The sequence below is a fragment of the Triticum aestivum genome, chromosome 5A (assembly GCF_018294505.1).
Source record: "Triticum aestivum cultivar Chinese Spring chromosome 5A, IWGSC CS RefSeq v2.1, whole genome shotgun sequence".
Taxonomy (NCBI): Eukaryota; Viridiplantae; Streptophyta; class Magnoliopsida; order Poales; family Poaceae; genus Triticum; species Triticum aestivum.
This window is the reverse complement of record NC_057806.1, coordinates 502,424,434-502,447,951: the sequence shown is the minus strand read 5'-3', so window position 1 is coordinate 502,447,951 and position 23,518 is coordinate 502,424,434. Positions and strand designations below refer to the sequence as shown.

Sequence of the window (23,518 nt, the reverse complement as noted above, 5' to 3'; positions counted from 1 at the left end):
ACTCTTGTCAGTGCATTTTTTGACTCTGACTGGGCTGGCTGCCTTGATGACACACGCTCAACTGGTGGTTTTGCAGTATTCTATGGACCAAATTTGATATCGTGGTGTGCACGTAAACAGGCTACTGTATCCAGGTCAAGCACAGAGGCTGAGTATAAGGCATTAGCAAATGCTACAGCAGAGATAATATGGGTTCAGTCCATGCTGAAGGAACTTGGCATACAAAGTAAGCAGGCTCCTTGCTTGTGGTGTGACAACCTTGGTGCAACGTATCTCTCTGCAAATCCGGTGTTCCATGCCAGGACAAAGCATATCGAGATAGATTTTCATTTTGTCACAGAAACAGTTGCTCAGAAGCAACTTGACATTCGCTTTGTGCATTCCAGAGATCAACTTGCAGATGGATTTACAAAGCCTTTGCCTACAAGCAGTTTTGAAGATTTCAAGCATAATCTCAACTTGATGAAGTTGTGATTAAGGGAGGGTGTTAAACTCAGACGTGCAGGTTAGCAAGCCGCACTAGGAGTCCTCGGTTATTTAGCTAGGAGATGTTTATCTTCTGTAACTATAACTCTATCTCTACCTAGCTTATTCTCCAAGTTGTAATCTCTCCCGTATCTCAACTGTATGCGATCTCCAAGACTCGCACCCCTGCCTAATATATACGCAGCGTCTCCTCTAGTCGAGGTAAGACGTTTTCCGCTATTGCACAAGAAAGGGCCCAACACTTCTTGTAAGCAGCGTTCATTCAACATGAATAATCTAAGGGGAACTTCATAGTGATGCATGGGTACAAACAAATGTCTTGTGCCGGTTCAACAGTTACATTCCTTGGCCAGACGTGAAGCAACACATTTCTGCTGTCTTCCCAATGGTTTTACGATACAAACCTTCCCCAATGCACGCAAATATTTTCTTGAAGGTGGTTAAACTAACTATAGCAGCTCACTTCTTGCCACGCCCCTTGTCAGGCTTCTTCATCCTCTTGGATTTCTTCTTGCTCTTCTGCTTTTGCGCCGCCTTTGTTGAAGTTGAGGCAGCTTCTCCCGTTCTAGACCGCTCATCAGCTGGGCAAGTTTTGAATAAGCAGTCTGTGGGAAGTTTCAGGAGGCAGAGCCTGGGGTCTTTCCCCTCGCGCCTCTCATCCTGGCATTGGCGAAAACTATCCGTGCATGACCCTGAACCAATCACAAGGCAGATGACCTGCTGCAGTGTCTTCCTAGCACCTCCCCACTTCGAGTATAGGTCATCCACCGCTTTTTTGTCCGTCCTGTGAATTTTCACACGCGCAAGTGGTAAGGTAAATTCTCACAAGACATGTCTTGCACTAGACTAGAAAGGTGGTACATATCATGCAGAAAAGAGAGGATGTTATTACTCACACATGCCTATCAATTACAATATAGCATATAATAATCTAGATAAAGCTGACCCCAAATTAACACTTGCTTACCTGTCAGGAAGCTTTTCGAACTCACTGCAGATGTGCTTGATCTCTTCCAGATAGTGTTCATCAAGATCTTTATCAACCAATGCTAGAACGCATGTTTCCAGCCATGGAAGGGCATCTCTAAGAAATTGAATGACAACCCTTGCATCTTTCTGCAGAAATTAGCTGTTAGGATTACTTGGCACCTGCCAACAATGGGACAAACTGGAAGACAACAAAGTAAGCATTATTATAACATATATGAAACTCACATGGCCTTCCTCATCGCGTAGAAAAGTATCAAGCTTCTTCCAGAGAGTGTCAAAGATACCAGTTGAATCTGTCTTTCTCAAACCCTCTACCTTTAATACTGTTAGAAAACGTGAGGAAGAGAGAATGACCGAACAGTTTTCTGTATTGAGGAGGAGAGAGATATATACAAGGTTACATGGGCCTGGGCCTCACTCTAGACTATGGGCCTGGGCCTGTACAAGACAAACACAACATATATACTTAACACCCCCCTTCAAACTTAAGGTGGGTCAGGAGCATCTGATACACCAAGTTTGAGAGTGTGAAACCTATGCTGATCTCTAGTTTGTGCCTTGGTGAACAAATCTGTGACTTGAAGCTCTGATGGGACATATTGTAGCTTGACAGTGGATTGTTGACAATGAGATCGAGTGAAAAAGGAATCCACACCAATGTGTTTGGTCAACTCATGCTTGACTGGATCATTAGCAATCTGAATAGCAGCAGTGTTGTCACAAAGAAGAGGTGTTGGTGTATGACATAAGACACGAAGATCATCCAATAGCCAGCGAAGCCATACAATCTCTGCTGTAGTAGTAGAGAGAGCCCTAAGCTCTGCCTCGGCGCTGGAGCGAGACACAGCAGTTTGCTTCTTTGATTTCCATGCAATGAGAGATGTACCAAGAAATATGCAATAGCCAGTGACCGAGCGACGATCAATAGGATCACTCGCCCAAGTGGAATCAGAGTAAGCATGAAGCTGGAGCTGACTGGAATTAGCATAGAACAAGCGGCGAGATGTAGTTCCCCTTAAATACCTAAGGACTCGGAATAGGTGACCATGATGAACTGAGGTGGGAGCACAGACAAATTGACTGAGAATATGGACTGCATGTGCGATGTCAGGTCTGGTCACTGTGAGGTACACTAGACTGCCGACAATGTGACGATAGCGAGAGGGATCCTCAAGAGGAGTGCCATCAGTAGGACGCAACTGCAGATGAAGCTCCATAGGTGTAGCAGCAATGCGCGTGTCAGTGAGACCTGAGCGAAGAATCAAATCCTGAGTGTACTTTTGCTGGGAGATATAGTAACCATCATCGGTGTGCTCGACCTCAATCCCGAGAAAATAGCTGAGAGACCCCAAATCTGACATCTTGAATTGTTCACTCAATTTTTTCTTAACAAAATCAATATACCCAACATCATCTCCAGTGATCAACATGTCATCTACATAAAGTAGAAGCAATGTACGGCCATGCTCAGATGTATGAATGAAGAGTGCAGGGTCATGTTCACTAGGAGAAAAACCGGCAGCTTGAATCACAGAACTGAACCGCTCAAACCAGGCACGAGGGGCTTGCTTAAGCCCATAAAGAGCCTTTCGAAGACGACAAACATGACCTGATGGAACCTTGATACCTGGAGGTGGCTGCATATAAACTTCCTCATGTAAATCACCATGAAGGAAGGCATTCTTCACATCCATGTGGGAAATTTTCCATGACCGAGTAGCAGCCACAGCAATTAGAGTTCGAACTGAAGTCATGTGAGCAACAGGAGCAAACGTCTCATCATAATCTTTCCCATGAGACTGCTGAAAACCTCTTGCAACAAGGCGAGCCTTGTAGCGTTCCACAGAACCATTTGACTTGGTTTTAACCTTATACACCCATTTGCAAGTGATAGGGACTGAACGAGGAGGTAATGGTACCAAATCCCATGTACCAGTACGCTCTAAGGCTGCAAGCTCCTCAGACATAGCCAGTTGCCACTCAGGTGACACAACTGCCTCCTGATAGGTACTAGGCTCAGAAACAGCCCCTGCATATAAGTCCTTTTTGTATCGCGTTGCTAGAGAAGAGCCGTCAGTGCAAGGATCAGTAGTACTGGCTGGAGGAGTAGAAGACAAAGGCATAGATGACTGCGTGTCACATGGAACTTTAGAACGACGAGTGTAATGGAAAGTACTGACTGGAGGAGTAGAATAACGACGAGTGTAATGGAAAGGAAGACTATCTAGAGGTGGAGCTAGTGGAAGAGAGAAAGGAGCTGGTGAGGAAGGAGATGAAACATGTGGTGGAGATGGTTCTGATGTTAGGACAGAGGAAGGTTGTTCAGCTATGGACTCATCTAAAAATATAGGTGGAAGTGAAAGAAACGAGGTAGACTCTAAAGAAGTTGAGGATGATGGTTTAGTGGAAGGGGAATAGAAGAAGGGTTGATCCTCAACAAAAGTGACATCGTGAGAAAAGCGAATGCGGCGAGCAGAAGAATCATAGCAACGGTAGCCCTTATGTTCAAGACTATATCCAAGGAAGACACACTGAGCAGACTGAGCAGTCAACTTGGTACGCTCACGAGGTGCTAAAAGAACATAACAAGTACAACCAAAGACACGGAGGTGGTCATACGTGGGAGGAGAACCAAACAAAACCTCACCAGGACACTTGCCTTCAAGGCGAGTAGAAGGTTGGAGATTGATAAGATAAACAACAGTTGAGATAGCTTCACCCCAAAAATGAGTGGGGACAAAGGAAGAAATCAGAAGGGTACGAGCTGTCTCAACAATATGGCGATGCTTACGCTCAGCAACGCCATTCTGAGCATGGGCACCAGGGCATGAAAGCTGAGGGAGAGTACCCTCAGATGAGAGAAACTCGCGAAAAGCAATAGATAGATACTCCCCCCGGAGTCAGAACAAAAAACACGAACAACACTGGAAAACTGAGTATGGACCATATGTACAAAAGCCTTATATATAGAAAACAACTTAGAACGATGCTTCATAAAATAGACCAAGTATGTCGAGAGTGATCATCAACAAATATGACATAATGTTTGTGGCCACCTTTCGAAACAAAGGGGGAAGGACCCCATACATCAGAGTGCACTAAATCAAAAGGATGACTAGAATGAGTAGTGCTGGAAGAGTATGGAAGCTGTATTTGTTTCCCTAGATTACAACCCTTACAGTGAAAACCAGCATCTATGGAAACATGACCCAAAACACCTTGTCGAACAAGGGTAGATAAACGAGAACCACACAAGTGACCTAAGCGATGGTGCCACTGGGCAAAAGAAAACGACGAAGTGGATCTTGATGTTGATGCAGCCATCCGGAACGCGGATGTGGTGGAAGCTGAAGGAAGGTGTAAGGTGTCAAGGATGTAGAGGGATGTGGATCCTCTACGGCGATGGCCAGTTCCAATGACCCTCTTGCTCTGACGGTCCTGCACATAACAAAATGAGTCATCAAAACCAACAAAGTAGTTCATATCAGCAAGCTGGCCAACAGACATAAGATTCATGGACAGCTCTGGAGCAAAGGAGATGGCAGGAACAGAAAACTTGGATGTGCAAAGAGAACCCTGATGAGTAATAGAACAAGGTGTACCATCAGCAGTCTGAACAGAGGCACCATCCCGCACTGGCTGGCAAGACACAAGCTGAGAGCGATCAGAGGTCACATGGAAAGAAGCTCCAGAGTCCAGAACCCAAGGCTGGGTTGCAGCAACAGCGGGCTGAGAGAGAACAGATGCAGAAGCACCCCTCGCTTGCTGCTGATAAGGAGCCTGGGGTGCACGACGCTGCTGATTGAGGGCCCGTCTAGCCTGAAACTCAGCTAACAGCTCTGGATGAAGCTTGAAACAACCATCTCTGTGGTGTCCTGCCTTCTTGCAGAACGAGCAGACGACAGCTGAAGGTGTGGCCTTGGAGGCACCTGGCCGCTGAGGAAAAGCCAGAACACTAGTGTGTAGAGTCTGCGCAGAAGTAGCCCCAAGAGAACGGAGACGAGTCTCCTCAGCGATCAAGCTAGCAAGTGCCTCTGTCAAGGTGGGAGGAGTCGTACGACCAAGCAATTGAGTGCGAATGTTCTCAAAGTCTGGCTTGAGACCCATCACAAACTGAAACATGAGAGTCTGATGGTCATACTTTTCCTTTGCTGCACATGACTCACAACCAGAATTACCCTTTGGAACCATGGAACCTAGCTGCCCAGTGATGCGAGTGAAAGCTCCATAGTACTCTTCTATGGACATGTCTTCTGGCTGCCGAGTGTTGTGTAAATTCTGCAACAAGGAGAAATGAAGTGCACTGCTGGGCTGAAGGTAGCGCTGCTCAAAGTACTTCCATATCTCTTTAGCTGAAGTGTGATGCTCAAGACTCATTCGGAGTGAGGGTTCAACACCCAGAATTAAAACTCCCATCACACGATCATCGATCTTTTGCCAAGACTTCCTTGCTGCATCATCATTTGGACTAGGTGGATCATCTGTCAGATGAGAAACAAAACCAGCCGTCCTCAAGACAGTCCGGGCAGAAAATGCCCATTCCCTGTAGTTTGAACCATCAAGCTTGATATCTATGATCAAAGAACCAAATCCGAAATCATTTCTTGCCATAGTGGTGAGCGGCCAGCAGCTGGAAACACCCAATCTGATAGCAGCTGCAGGCAGCAACAAGAGAAGAGCAGCAGACAGCCACAAACAGGAGCTGGATCTCACTGGATAGAAGGTGGAGCTTGCTGGATCTTGCTGGATAGAAGGGGAACGCCTGGAGCTTGCTGTAGAGCAGGGAAGGCACCAAGAGCTTGCTGGAAATGGCTGCTGGAGAGCAGGGGAAGTATTCTCACAGAGCAGCTGTGAGGACACACAGAGGAGCTGCTGGAGAGCAGCTCCTACAGGTTGATGATGAAGATGGGATGGGGCAGCGATGTGGTTGTCTCCTCACCAGACAGATCCGCCTGAATCACCTCACCGGCGGTGATTTCATGGGTGGCGGCTGGAAGAGGGACTAGGGTTTGGTCCTGGTCTGATACCATGTTAGAAAACGTGAGGAAGAGAGAATGACCGAACAGTTTTCTATATTGAGGAGTAGAGAGATATATACAAGGTTACATGGGCCTGGGCCTCACTCTAGACTATGGGCCTGGGCCTGTACAAGACAAACACAACATATATACTTAACAAATACCTCTACAGGCACAAGGACATCAGTTGATTTTTTCTTTCTCGAACTGATTCCTATCTTTACTAACTCTACATTCACAGGAATGTTTCCAGAAATAACATTTTTAGCTTGCTACCATTAGAATTTTCTGGCAGTGGGGTCTCTTGCTTTACAGAACTTGGTTCTTCAGGACGCTTGCTACCATCATATTTTTCCGGCAATGGAGTCTCTTGTTTCACAGAACTTGGTTCTTCAAGACGCAGAAGAGCCATTATCTTCGGAACATCATGCAAATCCTCCTTGCTTATTATATAGGCATTCAAGTTTCGACATATTACTGGGCTTTTGGGTGAACCAATAACTACCATATGATCTCCGATTGCGGCAAGTGCATCAGCAAGCACTCTTATGAAGTTGCTCGGTGTGCAAGCCCTCATTTTCAAAGCATCTTCAATCTTCTTAGAGAACTCCAAAGGTAAATCCTTAAATACTTCATTCCTCACAAGGTTACGTGTGACCTCATAGCACTTCCCAAGAGAAAGAGTAAGGATCAGAGGATAAAGTGTAACAACTAGTCTCAGGAGGACTGCTTTGTATGAAGTACTGGAAGGACATGAAGTCTTATGTACCCATTCCTGGAGCATATGCTTGGTCGTCAAGATAGTAATAATTGTCTCGTATATGAAACGGCCTGATAAGTGTTCCACACCATCAAGACCAGAATCTGGGCTTGACTTAGATACCAGGCAGGTGTCAATGAAAGCCTTGCTGGTACGGCACTCCAGCATATTGACCAACAGAGATTTCATCCAGCACATAAAATCATTCTGTACAAAGCATGATGAAGCCAAGAAACCAAGGCACTCCATAAGACCCATATAACATGCCGGGGATATGTAGTCTAGTTCATCCTTCCACTTCACACTTAAGGTAAACTCAAGAGCAAGCTTAAAGTTGAAGATCAAGGATGATCTATTGCGACCACTGTCAATAAATCTCTTGAAATATCGAAAAAAACCTGCCCACTCAGAATTATTGCCCAGGTACTGTAGTAGTCTTGAAAGTAGCACTTCGTCCAATTGTGCTGTATGAAGCAGAAGCATGGTTGTTCTCCCAAGATGCCCATAAGTCAAATTTTTATTTGCTGGGCGAAGATTTGCACTAAGAGAATCAACAATCAATCCATATGCAGCTGGTGAGTCAAGTACATGCGAGAGGCTCCCCTTTGTCCCATCTCTCCACACAAGAAAAACTAGCTCAAAGAATCGACGCCCGCAGAGAACAAAAAAGCTTCTTAACTTCATGGAACCTTTTGGCATGCTGAACTGTGGTTCTTCCAAAAACTTTTCTATCTCATGTATGATAAGGACAGTTCTGACCAGGGTATACCAAGATGCCGACTTTCGAGAAATTTGAACAATTGACTCCAACTTCTTAAGTACACTGAAACCAACAGAAGACAGCTCATTCATCCAGAAACACTGAGCACATGAATGACACTCGGAGGCACCCAATAAACATCTGTTGCTGTCTTGCTGCAAAGAATTCCTGCCAGCGTTGGAAAGCCAACTTGCATTCATGTTCAGCACAACATATCTGTCACCTTCACCATCTTTTCTCAATCCGAAGTACTTGGCAAAAAGATCTTCATACACAACTGCATAGTCATTTAATTCTGGACCATCGGTGTGGCAAAGATGAGATAGTACTTTGATTATGATCGACTTCCAGCGATTCCAGGCATAAAACAGAGTTTGGGGTGACATCTGGTTAGAGGCCAGCATATCATTACAGCTATTTTCATCTTCAGATCCTGGCCCTAATTCTATCTTGTATCCAGAGGCTCGAGACTGAAGATGAACATCAAGGATTGAACGGGAAGCAACAAGTTCAACTAGTAAGTTTGCACATTTTCTGCCCTCAAGCAAAGTGCAATTCAAACTGGAAAGAGACTTATTCACATCTGACAGTGCATCAGCTTCGACGCAAACAAAGCAGTAGAAGCACTCAGAGACCTTTTTTGCCATCTCTTTGGCTTTTGCAAGCAACTTTGCCTTCTCTGCATATCTTTTGGGAGGCCACCCCCTACTATTTGAAGACCACAAGGAACCCACAATGATATGGAGGAGGAGAAGCCGTGTTGCATCCTCAAACAAATCTGCCTTCTCGAGTATGTCTACCTCCAGTAAGACATCTCCTTTATGCTTTGCTATTCCTGCAGCTTCTAGGAAATCACCCATTTCCATCTCTAAACTCAATAGTTCATCAATAAGATTTCTAGAATTTAGGAACACCCGTACATGATCCATAGAGCTGAAAGCTTTAACAAAGAGCATCATATTCTTTATGTCACCACGCTCAAAATAATGTTGAGCACAATTATCCAGATACTTCATTCTGATTGTAGAAACCTCCAAGGATTTTGAATTCTCAAGTGAATGTTCCTCCTTTAACTGTTGCACAAACTGCAAGCCCAGATTGTATAATTGTTTTCCTTTCGAGCACATGGAGAAACACTTGGTGTAACATTTAGCTTTCAAAAACATTTCAGCTGCCTCCGACCAGCATTCAGCCCTAGCAAAACAGTCACTAGCTTCCTCAAGTCTAGAAATACCACATTTTTGCGTATAGACCATACCTATGGCAATGCAAGGAACACAATGTTTAGTCAGAGTGCCAGACAGAGCTAAAAATTATCCATATCAAAGCTAAAAATTAGCATGTCTGCAATTTATGGAGGGATTTCATTTCGAATAAATGTTTTGAAATCTGATGACATTTACTTATATGGAAACTTTTTAAGAACAAACTATCATTTGTAAAACGTTATGGAATGATGAGAACTCAAAAGTATGGATACATCTTGGGAATTATGGAGAGTTAGCAGACCTGCTTTTTTGTAGTCACCTAATTTGATATAGCAAGTAGCAGCTTTCTCATGCATGCCTATGGACTCGTAAATCTCTGATGCTGTTTGCAATGAAGCCTTGCCCAACTCCAAATTTTTTGAGATGACAAGGTCAGCGGTCGCTACAAGTCCAGCAGCTCTTGCCCACTTCTCTCTGTGTGCATCACCGGCCTTTTCGAAACACATAGTAGCCATTTCGAATTGCCCCTCATTGAATAACTACAAAAGGAAAAGAGAGAGAACTTGTGGATGGAATAACAATGGTAAAAGTGAAGAACAGAAAAACTGTAAGTAGGTACACGCCGTGACCCGACTAACAAAGAATTTGTGTGCATAGAACAACTGTGAGACCAAAAAACATGAATTTCACAAGATTAAGAACATGCAAAAAATCACTCAGTAGGCAACATAATGCATAGCATGGTAACTAAAATTGGCTTTCCAGACCAAACAAGCAAAGATCACCAACCTTGGTTCCCCGTAGCCTCCAATCATCACTGCTGCTCCCTGTCTGCATTGCCCGAATGAGGGTAGAATCAAGTGATCTAACTTCTACAATACACAACTTCTTCCAGTAGTCAAACATTGGTCGACATTAATCATCTGTATTTTCACATATCCAGAGTCTTTGCCTAGTGCGTGTGATTGCAACATAGAGTTGCTCCAGCTCTGAACAGAGAAGATAATGCTTGCTTCTGTCGAAACCAGGATGAGAGATCTGCTCCGAGTGTGCTATAATATATTTATCTTCCATGTAGCCGTAGAGAACTCTCCATTTGTTTCTTAAAGGCGACGAACCAAAGAAGTTGTACAACAGCACATCCTAGAAAATATCTCAGAAGTGAGTATACTTGACATTTTGAAACACCACGTTTTACAGTTAAAATATTTTGCAAAATGAACACAGATGAAACTGAATATATAGGCCCATACCTGAAACTCAAGGCCCTTACATTCAACAATAGTCAAAACAAGAGCTTGTTTACCAACAAGATCAATAATTTGTTTTTTGGTAGCATCATCACGAACTAATATGACTTGCTCGGCACCAAACCCATGCAGGTTACCATGTTTACTTTTACTTTCTCCAAAAATAGTCATAATTGCATTCTCATCATTATCAGACTCCAGCAGCACAGGAGCTTCTCCATGTACAAGTCCAGTCTCTGGATTAAGCTTATCAACACTTGATGGGAAAAAGAAGTACAGAAGGCTCATGATACTTTGTGCCATACGGAGGATGCCACAATGTGTGCGGAAATTCTGTGATAGTTGGAACATATGTGAGAGATGGACTCTTTTCCCATGTTTAAGTCCTTCATTAGACGCTTCATTTTCTGCGAGGAATGCAGTATAAAAAAGTGAATGGATATCTTCAAACCTGAAATCGATACCCCTTGCTATAGTCTGTGCAGTGTCACCAGCAAAAAGAAAGCCTTCCTTGATGTTCATACAGACATACTTAAGAAGTGCTATTTGTGTCATGGTGAGATCCTGCACCTCATCTATGTAAAAAAAATCCACCATATCTCCATTGTAGCCCTCAGATACAAGACTGCTGTGAAGACTATTTACAAAATCTGACAAATCAAACTCCCTGGTAGTGCATTTCATACTCTCATATTCAAGGAATATATCATAAATTCTATCTCTCATCTCATTGTTCAAAGATGAAATTCTTTTATCAGCGAGCATCACATAATCTTGTCTGTCCAGTTTGCCAGTATAAGGCCTGCTTGCTTGATATGCGTCCTTTATATGAGAAATTATTTCAGTGAAGACAGTGGACGCATCAATTTTTTTGTCAGGTCTGCATTAAAACGAGGCCAGTAGGAAGTAGCAAATTTTTCATAGGTAACTTCCTTCAATTCAATAAAAGTATGCACTGCACGAGATCTTGAATGTCCTCTCTCAAAGCTAGACTTCATTTCACCATAAAACGCATCAAAAAAAGATGTATGGCATGTTCCATCAAGCATCATCAAAAACTTACGGTGTGTTATAGTAAGAGGATAGTGCCCGTGAGGTAGATCACAAAAACTGTCAGGAATTTCTGTAAACTCTTCCAGGTCATCCATGATGTCATGCATGTGAAGAATGCTAGACTGGTCAGAGACATCACCGGTGCCAAATCTGTAAAGGGTTAAAATAAATTGGAATTAATACAAGGATTATTGTTGGTACAAAACATAAAAGAAGCAAAGCGAGTATCTTCATAAGAAATCATTGAACCCACATGCAATGTATAATTTCACAAAAGAGCACCAAGCATGGCTCAGTGGGCTAGTCATGTGAGTGGCTGAGTGCACGCCTAGCCCAGCAACATTCAAGGCCTACCCTCACTACCTCTAACAGAAAGAAGTATAGTGGGAAAAAAATTGAGCCAACTCATGCACACATTTCTGTCCACTTAAATAGTCCTATAAAAATAATTTCCAAAATGGTGTAAACATATGTAATACTTTTAAATAGGGGTTTCAATTCAACTGACTTACCTTTTAAGTTTGCAGATGTGATCTTTTATGGCTGAACATAGCTTTGGGCTTACAGTGATAAATACTTGTTTCACAGAACTTTCTCCTCCATTCTTTGTTGACATAATATTATTGTCATCTACCCCTGATAAATCAACTCCATCCAAATTTAAACCTTGCGATGCAATCAATGACTGTTGCTCGTTTTGAATCAGTTTCATTGTCAGTACAGTGGTTTTTCCAGTGCCTGACCTCCCAACTATAAAACTAGTGAGCGGGAATTGGATTATCACCTTCTCTTCATCCGTCAGTTCAAAGGGGATGTCGATTTCAGACCCATCAGTAGCTGTCAGCAAATGCTTTGCCATTCGAGATGATAAAGAGTAGAATTTCATCAGTAGGAAGCTTTCACTAACTTTTGAATTCTCCATGCCATATGATGTATCCATGGGATCATGCTCTTCATGAGCATCAGCTTTGCAATCCTTGTTATAGCGGATAATATCATGCACAATATCCCAAACCATTGGAACCTCCAGTTTCCTGTTATCCACAACAAAAAGGAGGGCAAAGATTAGAAGAATGTCTTCAGGCAATTCATTTGTAGGCATGAACTATTTACAGACAGTTCATATCTGTAAGTATCAGAGGTATAACAAATCTAAGAAACCTGATTATAGCCCATTAACAATAAAAAAACTCATACCCTTGTGCCTGCACTCTCCTGCAATGATCCAGGTAATCATCCGTGTACATCTAGAATAGATTCTCGAGGCGTTGAACAATCCTTGCAACATTTTGCTGTGACAGTAGGTCCCAAATTCTTATTATCTGGGAATACGTTCTTTCAGTTTTATCAATGTCAGTACTCCAAACAAGATACAAGTCCCAGACCTTGTATACTTTTACAAGATGAGAAACACCAGGCATATCAAGGTTCTTGACTGTTGTCCTCCAACCATCTCCAAGTTTGATAAGATTTTGGAGTACTTCCTTCCTGAGCTGTGGTGATTTTAGTTTGGTGAAAGACTTTCTAAACTCGTCGCTAAGAATGACCTGTCGAATACATGAATACAAAAAATGGAACATGAGAAAGAATGTGTACAAGAAAAATGAACATTGTGTACTTCAAGAAAATTAGGAGCTTCACAAAGTAGCACATGTCCTGAAAATCTTATTTACAAACCTCTCACAATCCAATTGCAGAGCAACCAGCCTAGGAGAGACAAGTGAACCACATACATGACTCCAAAAAGTAAAAAACAGATCTATCATGAACACAAAAAAATCACACTATAAAGGAACTGTATATTCAGTAAACCCTAACTACCTGACAACAAGCATGAGTCTCATAAAACAAATGCATATACATGTGGTTTGCATTCTGGGTAATTTAAGTGCAACCGCATATTAGAAAATAAGAAAGTAGTTCAAAGCCAAACTGGCTGAAACCATGGCACTTGCCTTCCATCTGGTATTGCTGAAAACCGCTGATTCAGCACTAAGAAGATCCTCAAGTTCATCAAGGTCTTGCTTTACTAGCAAAACCAACCTACAGATGGTTGCGTCATTAGTGGCACTGAAAATACATTTACGTCTCTCTGCATCAGCAACAAGGTCTGTCCATTCGGTCCCACTTTTATGAAGTGTATGAGCATTCCCAACAATCCAAAGACAGTGCCTGTATGAATAAAGCATCCATCAGATAATTTCTATCATCAGTCTGACATACTTTGAACAGCAATAAAACAAGGGACCGCAAAAAAATTGATGCACACCTTGCTCTAGAAAGAGCAACATTTGTTCTTCGATTATCAGCAAGAAATCCAACAACTCCTCTCCCGTTGGAACTAACAGTTGATAGTATTATTATATCATCCTCTTCTCCCTGGAAACCATCAATGGACTTCACTCGCACATGAAAGCCATCACATGTATTATATTTTTGGCCAAGTCGATTTTTAATTGCATCAACTTGAGCGTTATATGGAGAGACCACACCGATGTTGAGCCCTTGGTCTGTCCTTTTCCAAGCTGCAGAAAAAACTTAGGTGGCATGCTTACTGATCATTATGGATCAATTATTTGACAAGGCTATTGAAAGAATATTCTTCAACAAATTTAAGTTGATTCCGTGTCACCAAATCATTGACATATCATTGCTTTTCAACTACGAAGTCCGATGATAATAGAAGTTACCAAGGCGGGTCCAGGCAATGGCCAAACAACTCTGATAGAGCATAATGCTTCATCTTTCATGTCATCTATCTAATGCTCTCTTTTTTCAAAATAAAAATACATTGTTTACCGAACAGGGCAGTAGAATTGAAATCTAATAAAGTCGGGTTGATGTAATTAACCATATCAAGAGATACACATAGAAAACTGGACTCTCAAACGTACACTATTGTGGTGAACACCTTTCTACCAATGAAGGTCATGCAGTATGCAATACAAGAACGGCAGATCACGTCAGCTTCTAAAGATCCCATGCCCAAGTAGCTTCTTAAAAAATAACTAGAAAGGATATTAAGGTTAAAGAAAGGATAGAGTTCAGCTTAGACATACATTTAAAGATGGTATTGATTAGGTGCAAAACAACAGCAACTTCAACCATGTTTCTGCGACTGTTTCCCATGCCCTCTGTGTCTTCCCTTCCATCAGTGAGATTTATAAACGTGTAGCTCCCAAAAGGGAGGCACGTGTAATCCTTATTATAACTAGGAGACATGACATTGGGACCATCTAAAATCTTCCTCTCATAAAACTGAGCATCTGGAAATAAGCTGATACAAGGATTCATGCGATACTGTATATTCAACAAATGCTTATCAAATTTGAGCATAACCAATCTCTCAAATAAACTTGTCACAAATCCAGCTTCTTTGCATACCTAGAGACAACCAATGAAAGTAAGTAACATTATCGAAACAGATAAATAACAATGAGACATAAAAGAAAGATATGGCCGTCACATTTTCTATTCTTAGCATTTCAGTATCATAAGTTTATCTTGTTGATAAATGTGCCAATGACTAACAAATGAATTCAGACAATATAAAGAGGGTGAGGCAAAACCTTACTTTGCTTTTAACCATTGCACTCAGCTGACAGTCATCTCCTACCAAAACAACATGTTTTAACCAATGCAGACGTAATGGGATCACCAATTCACACTCCCGCACTTGAGCAGCCTCATCAACAATTAATACTTCGAGGGGTGCAATCTCCATGTGATGTAACCGATAAGAGCTAGATGTAGTATAGAAAAAAAGTGTTGCATTATGTATGCAGTAGTTCTGGACCCAGTTTTTGTTTACTCCAGTGGGTAAATTAAGCGAGTGTAGGAGATCCTTTAGCAATTTAAGGCATGAAGATCTTGCTCCATCCAGTTCCTTTTCAATAGAAGACATAGGTTGTGCACAAACAGAGTTTTCAGTTGACAGGCAACCAAGTCCCCTTTTTAAGCCCTCATCAGTCAAGTCTACGTTGCACAGAAGAGCACCAAAATTTCCAGCATATGAAGCAATGTAGATATATTTATGGCACTGTCACGAGAAAAGCACCTCCTAGGAAGGTGAACCCACAAATTCATGATGCATCTTTTCAGAGCTACTGCTATCACATCAAATTGCTTCTTAACGAAGTCCAAAAAGCACACTGGATCAATTTTGCCATCATCCTCAAGAAGCATATTATACCGTGAAGCAGAGTCTTCAAAAAGGGATATCATTGAAGCTATTCTGTAGTTCCATCCAGACGACAATGAAAAGCATTCCACAAGTTCGTCGACATGAAAATCCAAGAAAATCTCCTAAAGATCCTTGGTGATGTCCATGTTAGACCTGCTTCCCAATAACAAGATATCTCCAAGAGAAGAAGGCAGACCAATGTTGTTAGTGCGCTGATTGAAATCCTTCAAGTTTTGAAGGAAACGAGTGCAAACTCCAACAACAGCAACATTTGTGGGAGCACAAGTAAGAGTTCTGCATTTCAAACACGCCAAGACCCACAGTAAAGTGCTAACCGTCTTGGTTTTTCCAGTGCCTGGTGGACCCCATATAAGCTTCATGAGGTTCACATGCCCACATTGTACAACTGAGATGACAGATTCAATAGCATCCACTTGTGATTGATTAAGCTTAACCAAAAGTAATTGTTCTATGAAAGAAGCCAAACACCCCCCATCCTGCTTAACACACATACCGCAAATATCCTCACCCTGTAACAGAGTAGTCAAAGAGGAGCTCAAAAGGTTAGGTCCCATACTAATTTATACTGGGTAATGAAAATGGCAAGTAAAACTAAAACACGAGTATGCATGTCATATTACCAGATTTGTGGGGGCTAAGAGCGACTTGATTATTGTGAAATTTTCATTCATGTGTGCATCGAAGGTAAGTGCTTTCCATACACATATGTTTGTGGTGATATTATTGAGAAATATTGCATGTTTGAGTTTGTTCAAATCTTCTTCCAAATCAATATTATTTTCAACTTTGACTATCTCTGAAGCCCTTCTGGTATTCATCATCGATAGAAACCTCAGTAACCATTGCCAAGCAATGTGTGACACCATGGCGGTTTAAGTCCTCTGCAGCTTCAGGTTTTATGCTAGAAAAAATAAAGATGTCACCATTCCTGGCAGAATAAGCCCCAGTAGAGAAACCAGCATCATTGTCCCAAAAGTCCACATCCATAAAGTATGATCTCGACTTTCCTGCTACCTCCATGGAAAGTATTTTCGACGAGGGTGCTCGACTGATGAGTTCAAGGCATGAGCGCAGATATGATCTTGTTTCTTCAATCAGAGGCACACGGTACGATGCGAGATAGTGATCAAGTGACTTGAAGTTGCAGGGAATAGTCTCAACCTAAAAACAAAAGAGGTCATTTCCAAATGAAAAATAATTATAGCTAGCAAAAGATGATTCTCCTACAGTTCCTTGAGCACACAACAAATGGCATGTAAACAGAAGAGCTATATGATCAATGTCATCTACTGCAAGAATCAGTACAGGGCTCATATCACAAGGAGGTTGCTGTACTCAGCTATAGAAATTGTTTTCGTAGCAAGACAGTTTGTAATTTCTGCCACCAAATTGTACAACATCACGCATACATATCATTATGATACATGACTTATGCACCTATCATGTTCCAACAGCGGTTTGAAACTTACAGTGTACTCCCTGCGTTCCTAAATATTTGTCTTTCTAGACATTTCAAATGACTACTACATACGGATGTATGTAGACATATTTTAGAGTGTAGATTCACTCATTTTGCTCCGTATGTAGTCACTTGTTGAAATGCCTATAAAGACAAGTATTTAGGAACGGAGGGAGTATTATCTAATAATAAAGTTTTTTGGAGGCACTTGACAAATGGTGGTCACATGATGAAATTAGTATGTCATCATTTTCTACAGCAACGTGCACCTCCAACAGTAACATACGAACCATTCTCTAAAAATAGAATCATGTAATTAGCCTGAATCAGTCACAAATGGCAGCAACAGACAACAGCAACATGCAATTTCCTGAAATCCAACAATTTCTGGGGAAAAAATCCTGAAGTCCAACAGTTAGCGTGCAACAATTATGTGCGTTGCCACTTGACATCAGACAACAATCCTGAAATCCAATAGCTGTGTCATCGTTTTCTACATCACCTATCTGCCACCAAATAAAGTTCTTTGGAGGCACTTGACAAATGGTGGTCACATAATGAAATTAGTGTGTCATTGTTTTCTACAGCAATGTGCAGCTCCATCATCAGTAACATAAGAAACATTCTCTAAAAAAAGAACCATGGTATTAGCCCAAATCAGTCACAGATGGCAGCAACAAGCAACAGCAACATGTAATTTCCTCAAATCCAACAATTTCTGATTTTTTTCCTGAAACCCAACACTTAGCGTGCAAGAATTACGTGCGTTGCCACTTGCCATCAGACGACAGTCCAGAAATGGCACTCCCACTCAGCACATGCTAATTAATTGCAGTTATAGTTCCATTCCATGGCACGTGGACAGAAACCCCATCCTAAACCCTAGCGGCCGGATCACACACATCGCAATCTGGAACATCCAACAGCTGACCCAGCTTCGATTACACACAAAAGGCAGCGCACTAAACGCTATTAATGAAAAAAGTCACCAGATTTAAATTAAACCTAGCACAGACACGCAGCATACACCTCGCTTGTCCAGAGTTCGTGCCATACACACACAGATTCAGCCGATAAAAGGGTGAAGCCCGCACAAATCATCATCATCCGGATTCCGGAGGCGGGCGAGAGGAGGGGTGAATGAATGGCGCACGGAGAGCACCACGGCGCGTACCTTCCCCCTATAGAGGTCGTCGTTGTTGATCTCCTGGAGTGACCAGGAGAGCACCACGTCCTCCAAATCCGCCTCCCCCATGGCTTCCCCCCTCGGCCTCGTGCATCGTCCTAGCCGCTCATGCGCGAGCACCGGAGCAGGCCGCCGTCATTTGGGAGGAGGAATGGAAGGAAGGGGGTTGGTTTGTGGCCTTGGCCGTCTGGACTGGAGGAGGGAGGAGTCGCTTGTGGTCAGTCAATGCAGAAAAGCAGAGCAGATGAGCGATCAATGTGAGGGGAGGGGATCAGATGATCAGTATAGCAAGTGCGCAAAAATCTTTTGCTTGTGGGAGAGGAAGAGGGGATAGAAAAGCAGAGCAGATGAGCGATCAATGTGAGGGGAGGGGATCAGACGATCAGTATAGCAAGTGCGCAGAAATCGTTTGCTTGTGGGAGAGGAAGAGGGGACAAAAAAGCAGAGCAGATGAGCGATCAATGTGAGGGGAGGGGATCAGACGATCAGTATAGCAAGTGCGCAGAAATCTTTTGCGTGTGGGAGAGGAAGAGGGGACAGGAAAGCAGAGCAGATGAGCGATCAATGTGAGGGGAGGGGATCAGACGATCAGTATAGCAAGTGCGCAGAAATCGTTTGCTTGTGGGAGAGGAAGAGGGGACAGAAAAGCAGAGCAGATGAGCGATCAATGTGAGGGGAGGGGATCAGACGATCAGTATAGCAAGTGCACAGAAATCTTTTGCTTGTGGGAGAGGAAGAGGGAGGATGGCAGTCTTTTGGTGTGGTGTCTTGGAATTCGGGCCCTTTTTCACGGGGCTGGTAAAGAGAGGAGGGTGGCAGCCAGCCGCGGTGAACACTGAACAGTGCCGCAGCTGGTCTAGAGAGCGCCGTGGTGCTATGGCTACAGTAAAAATGCCATGGTAAAAAGTACTCTTCTCTCCTGCGTTTGGCTTAGTCATCTCTCTCGCTGCCAACATGTTCTCTTGTCGTATAGGAACAGTAATATTGGAAAAATACCATGTGAACCTGGTGGTGGATGGACCCTATAAAAATTCATGGAAAAAAGATTAGCAATTTTGGAAAAAAGTCATAAATCTTCATAACTTTTTTTTGAACAAGGTTGACTTATTGGGCTACTCGTAAAAATAAATTGACCACGAAAAATGCCCCTAAAAATCTGAGCATAAAAACAAAGTGTCCATGACAATACAGACTGAATAGTTGATAGAACATGCGGTGCCCCCATGTTTGGTTTTGGTAATTGATGACAATCTCTATGGACTAATGGTTGCCTTGAGTTATATTTGAAGGTTTTGTCCATAGGCTTTTCTTGGAGTACATGTGTTGATTTCAAGGAGAGTTTGTGTCGTCCAAGGTGTTATTCAAGGAATTATCCAAAGATTTGTCATGTGAGAGTTGAGCTTATTGCAAGCATGTCTTGAAGACGAAGATTGTGTGATCATTCATGTCTACCTTCAAGACATCATCCAAATGAAGAGAATTGGAAAGGTTCAAGGTTAATCAAGACTAAGTCAAGAGTGAATCAAGTTGATCAACTCACAAAGCACAGAAGATGTACCTAGAGGGATCAATTGATCCCATGGTATGGTTGCGGTGTGCAAGTTCAAGTGGAGCATCACGAAGAGATCGAATGCTTGAAGCTTGCCGTCCTTTTTGGTGATAATGGACTTGTGAAGATGTGCAGAAGAGTGGCTCACCCATAGTGGAGTATGGGGGAGCAATCAACTAGTCTTCATCGAGTCAACACAATCAAGAAAGGTGGTCCAACTTGAGGGAGTCAAGATCGTCATCATCTAGCTCAAGTGGACCATGTGCAAGGCAAAGGTTTGCCCTTGATATGTTTTCTATTTTACCGGTCTCATGATGGTAGTTGGGAGACCGGGTTATAGGATCAATTGCCGTACTATCAAGGGGGGCTCTCGATGAGTAGCTTGATCGTATCGTTCGTAGAGAGCTCAAACCATTGCATCCTTGCATCATCTTTATTGGTTCTTGTTTGGCTCTCTTTGAGAGTTTTGGAGCTTATGGTCATCTTGATGACAAGCTCGAGTTCATCGAAAACGGAGTTCACATGCATCTTCTATGATGTTTTCGATGTTGGAGGTTTTGCCGGTTCTTCTCGGTTGGAGGTTTCACTCCTCCATTTGTTAGGCTGTGATCTTTTAAATAGGGGTGTAAACATATGTAATACTTTTAAATAGGGGTTTCAATTCAACTGACTTACCTTTTAAGTTTGCAGATGTGATCTTTTATGGCTGAACATAGCTTTGGGCTTACAGTGATAAATACTTGTTTCATAGAACTTTCTCCTCCATTCTTTGTTGACATAATATTATTGTCATCTACCCCTGATAAATCAGCTCCATCCAAATTTAAACCTTGCGATGCAATCAATGACTGTTGCTCGTTTTGAATCAGTTTCATTGTCAGTACAGTGGTTTTTCCAGTGCCTGACCTCCCAACTATAAAACTAGTGAGCGGGAATTGGATTATCACCTTCTCTTCATCCGTCAGTTCAAAGGGGATGTTGATTTCAGACCCATCAGTAGCTGTCAGCAAATGCTTTGCCATTCCAGATGATAAAGAGTAGAATTTCATCAGTAGGAAGCTTTCACTAACTTTTGAATTCTCCATGCCATATGATGTATCCATGGGATCATGCTCTTCATGAGCATCAGCTTTGCAATCCTTGTTATAGCGGATAATATCATGCACAATATCCCAAACCATTGGAACCTCCAGTTTCCTGTTATCCACAACAAAAAGGAGGGCAAAGATTAGAAGAATGTCTTCAGGCAATTCATTTGTAGGCATGAACTATTTACAGACAGTTCATCTCTGTAAGTATCAGAGGTATAAAAAATCCAAGAAACCTGATTATAGCCCATTAATAATAAAAAAACTCATACCCTTGTGCCTGCACTCTCCTGCAATGATCCAGGTAATCATCCGTGTACATCTAGAATAGATTCTCGAGGCGTTGAACAATCCTTGCAACATTTTGCTGTGACAGTAGGTCCCAAATTCTTATTATCTGGGAATACGTTCTTTCAGTTTTCTCAATGTCAGTACTCCAAACAAGATACAAGTCCCAGGCCTTGTATACTTTTACAAGATGAGAAACACCAGGCATATCAAGGTTCTTGACTGTTGTCCTCCAACCATCTCCAAGTTTGATAAGATTTTGGAGTACTTCCTTCCTGAGCTGTGGTGATTTTAGTTTGGTGAAAGACTTTCTAAACTCGTCGCTAAGAATGACCTGTCGAATACATGAATACAAAAAATGGAACATGAGAAAGAATGTGTACAAGAAAAATGAACATTGTGTACTTCAAGAAAATTAGGAGCTTCACAAAGTAGCACATGTCCTGAAAATCTTATTTACAAACCTCTCACAATCCAATTGCAGAGCAACCAGCCTAGGAGAGACAAGTGAACCACATACATGACTCCAAAAAGTAAAAAACAGATCTATCATGAACACAAAAAAATCACACTATAAAGGAACTGTATATTCAGTAAACCCTAACTACCTGACAACAAGCATGAGTCTCATAAAACAAATGCATATACATGTGGTTTGCATTCTGGGTAATTTAAGTGCAACCGCATATTAGAAAATAAGAAAGTAGTTCAAAGCCAAACTGGCTGAAACCATGGCACTTGCCTTCCATCTGGTATTGCTGAAAACCGCTGATTCAGCACTAAGAAGATCCTCAAGTTCATCAAGGTCTTGCTTTACTAGCAAAACCAACCTACAAATGGTTGCGTCATTAGTGGCACTGAAAATACATTTACGTCTCTCCGCATCAGCAACAAGGTCTGTCCATTCGGTCCCACTTTTATGAAGTGTATGAGCATTCCCAACAATCCAAAGACAGTGCCTGTATGAATAAAGCATCCATCAGATAATTTCTATCATCAGTCTGACATACTTTGAACAGCAATAAAACAAGGGACCGCAAAAAAATTGATGCACACCTTGCTCTAGAAAGAGCAACATTTGTTCTTCGATTATCAGCAAGAAATCCAACAACTCCTCTCCCGTTGGAACTAACAGTTGATAGTATTATTATATCATCCTCTTCTCCCTGGAAACCATCAATGGACTTCACTCGCACATGAAAGCCATCACATGTATTATATTTTTGGCCAAGTCGATTTTTAATTGCATCAACTTGAGCGTTATATGGAGAGACCACACCGATGTTGAGCCCTTGGTCTGTCCTTTTCCAAGCTGCCAGAAAAAACTTAGGTGGCATGCTTACTGATCATTATGGATCAATTATTTGACAAGGCTATTGAAAGAATATTCTTCAACAAATTTAAGTTGATTCCGTGTCACCAAATCATTGACATATCATTGCTTTTCAACTACGAAGTCCGATGATAATAGAAGTTACCAAGGCGGGTCCAGGCAATGGCCAAACAACTCTGATAGAGCATAATGCTTCATCTTTCATGTCATCTATCTAATGCTCTCTTTTTTCAAAATAAAAATACATTGTTTACCGAAACAGGGCAGTAGAATTGAAATCTAATAAAGTCGGGTTGATGTAATTAACCATATCAAGAGATACACATAGAAAACTGGACTCTCAAACGTACACTATTGTGGTGAACACCTTTCTACCAATGAAGGTCATGCAGTATGCAATACAAGAACGGCAGATCACGTCAGCTTCTAAAGATCCCATGCCCAAGTAGCTTCTTAAAAAATAACTAGAAAGGATATTAAGGTTAAAGAAAGGATAGAGTTCAGCTTAGACATACATTTAAAGATGGTATTGATTAGGTGCAAAACAACAGCAACTTCAACCATGTTTCTGCGACTGTTTCCCATGCCCTCTGTGTCTTCCCTTCCATCAGTGAGATTTATAAACGTGTAGCTCCCAAAAGGGAGGCACGTGTAATCCTTATTATAACTAGGAGACATGACATTGGGACCATCTAAAATCTTCCTCTCATAAAACTGAGCATCTGGAAATAAGCTGATACAAGGATTCATGCGATACTGTATATTCAACAAATGCTTATCAAATTTGAGCATAACCAATCTCTCAAATAAACTTGTCACAAATCCAGCTTCTTTGCATACCTAGAGACAACCAATGAAAGTAAGTAACATTATCGAAAACAGATAA

General features: G+C 42.0%; 1 pseudogene; it reads right to left on the bottom strand.

The window, feature by feature from the left end:
* Positions 1–945: 945 nt before the first annotated feature.
* On the bottom strand, positions 946–18,443 carry LOC123104329 (uncharacterized; annotated as a pseudogene).
* Positions 18,444–23,518: the final 5,075 nt, after the last annotated feature.